This window comes from Nilaparvata lugens, chromosome 4 (genome assembly GCF_014356525.2).
Source record: "Nilaparvata lugens isolate BPH chromosome 4, ASM1435652v1, whole genome shotgun sequence".
NCBI lineage: Eukaryota > Metazoa > Arthropoda > Insecta > Hemiptera > Delphacidae > Nilaparvata > Nilaparvata lugens.
Genome location: NC_052507.1, coordinates 43,486,120 through 43,490,686, shown reverse-complemented (window position 1 = coordinate 43,490,686; position 4,567 = coordinate 43,486,120). Strand labels below are relative to the sequence as shown.

The following is a 4,567-nucleotide window of genomic DNA, read 5'->3' as shown; positions in this document are numbered from 1 at the left end:
CGTTTAATCTAATAGAATCTATAAGGACGGGATAAATCATTGTCGAATGTATCAATTAATCAAATTCATCGAACTCTAACAGGAATAATTTCTCTAATTTTAATCCTCTAGTTCTCTAATTTTCATTGATATTTTAGTACCGGTACATTGAAAATCAAGACATTGCAACATTGTGAAATCATTACACTCCTTAATCAATAAAAGATTTTTCAATTTTCTGTATCAACCATCAAAAATACAAGATAAAGCAAAAAGAACTGTGAAATAGTACAATCCAATAGAAATAATGAATAAAACAAATTGATACTGATAAACTATTTTATTTTGAACCTGTTATGCAGAATATTCTTTACTCCTTCAAATGTGTATGAGTAGCGTTCTAAGCAACTTTTTCAGGAAGACGTTTTTCGCAACTTTGGTGAAGAAAGGTTTCCTGAATAGCTTTCAAGATCTCAGTACTCAGACTAGAAATTTGATTTGAATTTTTCACTAAATTCACTCTGCTAGTAAAAAGTAACCATTGAATAATCTGCTATGACTCTGATTTTACAGGTATTTTGAAGGTCTGCAGTATTTGACTTGAAATCTTGACTTCTCATTCCCCGTTTTTATTTTTCTCCTTCATCTTCTCCTTCTCCTTCTTCTTTCAATTTTCGAATTCAGAATTAATTACATTGGAATGTCAAGGTGTAGTTGGAATACCTCATGATAGAAGATGTCAATCTTCTTTTGAAATCAGTGAACATTATCCAAAAACCATCAGGTTATTTCCTCATTCACGAAATTGATAATTATTCCGCTGGTTGGTTGGCAGGCCTACTTTTAGACGCGCTAACCTTTTTCATATGATAATTTGCCAGGTTGGACGCCTATCTTAATCGTTACGATTATGACAATGGAACACGAGTAGCGTGACTAATTATTACAGATTACTGCGATAAGATCTAGCAGTTCAAGGTGAACAGATCGTTAATTGATGGTTCATAACCTAGTGTAATGTTAGATGGAATCAGAGATGGATTAGACATATTTATGGTTTATAAGTAGCATGCAAATTCAACAATATGTAGGATTGTAGGCTATGCTCTTCAGTGTATGAAGCTATGAGCTATAAATACTAGTGAGTTTCAGGCTGCTCTAGGTTGAGTATTATAATGTAGGTAGGTATTATATCACAGTACAGTATTATGATATTATATGTAGTAGGCTACTTCGGGTTATGAGATTCAATGTAGCAATCTGTAATGTTATTGAAATATTTTTTCATATCGTGAATTTTGGAAAAGATCTCCTTTGAAACACTTTTTACAATTATCTCAGTTACTTATCAATAATAATTAAAATTACAAAAATAGTCTGGCTGTGATTGAGTGATAAAGGACCATTGAAAATTACAAGCACTTCAAATAGCGACTTCCATAGAAATTTTCAAATATAGCAATATTAAAATATCAACAAAAGATGTGATATTGGATTGAGATTTCTGTAGCTACACATAGTTTTTGTAATGATATGACACAGCATGCAACATGTTACCAATATGTATGTATACAGTCTGAATTCAGTGAGCAGGTTTATTCTCTACCATTTGTTGAGCACACAAGTGATCTTATCAAAACGATTCCTTTCTAAGCTCAACTAAAACCTTTTCCAATTATAAAGTCTTCAAAATTACGCTATCTTCTGAACAGCAGATAATAGAGAAATCTATCTTTACAAGTTAGATTATAGCAAAGGAAAAATGTATGAGCAAAACGAAAATAATATTACTATTCCCAAGTGAGCAGGTTTATTCAGAAATTGATGTTTTCAGACAGAGAAAATATAAAAAATAAACTTACTTTGATAGTAGCAGAGTAGGCAGTCTTGATGTTGAAGTCCTGAAAGGTGATAGTGGCTATATAGTAGATGTTATTTCATACTTACTTTTATACTAAAATTGACTGGTGGAGATAAATGGGGGAAGCATCACATCTCATTCTTATCCTTATTCTTTCTTGCTCTATCAAATAATTATGTGAAACTTTCCATTATTAGCTTGGAAAAAGTGCATTGAAGATTGCATGATAAGACTGCACTATGTCTTATGTAAGTGCTTGTTAAATAATAATGTTGTTCAGTGAAAAAGTGCATTCAAAGTTGCATAACAAACTGCACTATAATTATGATGCATCTTCTATTTGCACAACTTATGTAACAGCTCGTTAATGTTGAACGGTGGAATGATTACATGCAAGGTTCATTCTTGTTGATCATTCAAGTGAGTTGAACCTACTTTCAAAGCATGCAAGCTTCTTTCTATTTGTTGGTACAAGTGAATTGATGTCCTAGAACCTACCTTGAAGTAGTGGTGGAATGAAAGATCAACCGATTTGAAAGTACTCCTGAGTTGATGTCCTAGAACCAACCTTGAAGTAGTGGTGGAATGAAAGATCAACCGATTTGAAAGTACTCCTGAGTTGATGTCCTAGAACCTACCTTGATGGTTGATTGCCATCAAATGAGTTGATGGATCAACTGAGTTGATGGCAATTAACCTACCTTTTCATACTACTGAAATGATCGTCACTACAAAAGTAAGTGTATTTTCACTTCAAAAGTGTTTTTCAAAATTCAAGTTCAATTTTAACATTGAAAAAGTATGGATATACAACAGTATAATAATTATTCCATCATCTGTTGGTGATGGAAGTGAGTGAGCGAGTTCATGTGTGTGGGACTGTGTCAAAATTATGAGTGAGCTGTTGAATTTTTGTAATCATTCAATCAGGTACTTAGTGCCGGTTGTGAAAAAGCCGAGTTATTTTCAATCCTGATTAATTCTTGTAGATCAACCTTTTTGAAATGGTCTTCTCTGATTTGGTTCACGTGAAGTTATTCAGGATTGAAATTTAACCGGCTTCTTTGCAACTGGGCTTTTGTGGGGGAAACTTTCGCATTCCACTGGGAATCTATCTCAATTATTTACTGTGATTAGATGTGAATGTGATATGAATGTTATTATAATTTCTTCTTTTGTTATACAATCTTTATGCTTTTGTACTCTAGAGTGAAGCTCGGTCCTCGATATTGATAGTAATAAGATTACTGTACCTGGAGCAATTTTTCAATAGGTTTCTTTTTTTATTCATATTTTGGTCGTGCTCCATTTGTTTGTCTGAGTTATTGATACTATTGATTGGAGTATTCTATTCAAATATTGATTGTTAATTAATTAATATAACAATTGTAATTAAAGGCGTGTTTTCAATGTTGGAATTGTTAATATAATCAAGTGTTTTTTTATATTTAGAGAATGTCAATGTAATGTTGATTTTTTTCATTTCATATTCAGTTTTGAACTTCCTAATTGAATGTTAGGCTAAGTGAAATTTTCGAGATGATTGTCCATGTCATACTATTTCTTTCTGCTTCTCCTACTTTTGTTTTAGTTTTCATATTTCTGATAAAATTTCTAGTAAATATTGTATTATTGTTTCAAGAAATAGCACAACTCGCATCCGAGCACAGATTCTTTCTTTGCGGATGCTAATTTTTCCATAAAATTGTAATTCATATTTATGTTTGTGGAATGTATTCTGAATGGAAATAAAATTTGATTTTGATTGATTTGATTATTTGCTGGCTGCTTGTCACAGTTTGCCCCTTGTCTTTGTGTTTATTTTCAATTCCGATTCTACATGATCTAATCATATGATCTTATATAATCTAATTGCTAAAAATAAATATAGTTCTTAAACATGACAAGCACTAAACATGATTTATCCTATTAATATCGGGGACCGAGCTTCGCTCTGGAGTACAAAAGTATAGAAATTTATTCCGAGGAAAGGAATATTATAATAACATTCATAGTTCATTCAGAAACGTTCTTTTTAATCACAGTAAATTGAGATTGGATAAAATTTAGGAATGCAAAAATTACCCTCACAACGGCCCGGATGCACAAAATTCGGTTACATTTTAATCCTGATTAATTTCACGTGAACCAAATCAGAGAAGACCATTTCAAAAAGATGGATCTACTGGAATTAATCAGGATTGAAAATAACCCGGCTTTTTCGCAACCGGCACTAAGTACCTGATTGAATGATTACAAAAAATCAACAGCTGAGTCATAATTTTGACACAGTCCCAGACACACGAACTCACTCACTCACTTCCATCATCAACAGACATCGAAATAGCCCAGTCAATAAAGGTTTTTTCGATCCGAAAATTACATAAAAGCTGAATCTTTCACCATCGATAGAACCCTCCCAGAGGGTCATTCTCCCAAAAGTCCCAAGAAATCCCCTTGGAGCTTTCCCCCCTAGCCACCCTCAAAGTTGAAAAATGCAGGTAATCACGGAAAATCAATTATCTCTGTACCCATTATCGGAAACAGTTCTATTATATGCCATTCGATTCGTTACATTATGGACTACAATATTAGTTTTATTCATTTTTTCAATAAAATCGACAGTTTTCTTGATAAAATAATATATATGTAAAAATTTAGGAGGTTTACGATTTGATTTTTTTGATTTCTTCAATTAACTTCGAAACAAGTAGTTTTAAAGAAAAA

The 4,567-nt window shown here is 32.3% G+C and overlaps 1 protein-coding gene across 1 annotated transcript in view; it reads right to left on the bottom strand.

Moving 5' to 3' along the window:
* The window catches only part of LOC120351056, a 15,561-nt gene extending 13,671 nt beyond the window's left edge, over positions 1 to 1,890 (bottom strand). Inside the window, exon 1 of the mRNA XM_039427001.1 lies at positions 1,842 to 1,890. The gene's annotated coding sequence lies outside the window, so the exon portion shown is untranslated. The remainder of the gene's footprint in view (positions 1 to 1,841) is intronic.
* Between the last annotated feature and the right edge of the window lie 2,677 nt (positions 1,891 to 4,567).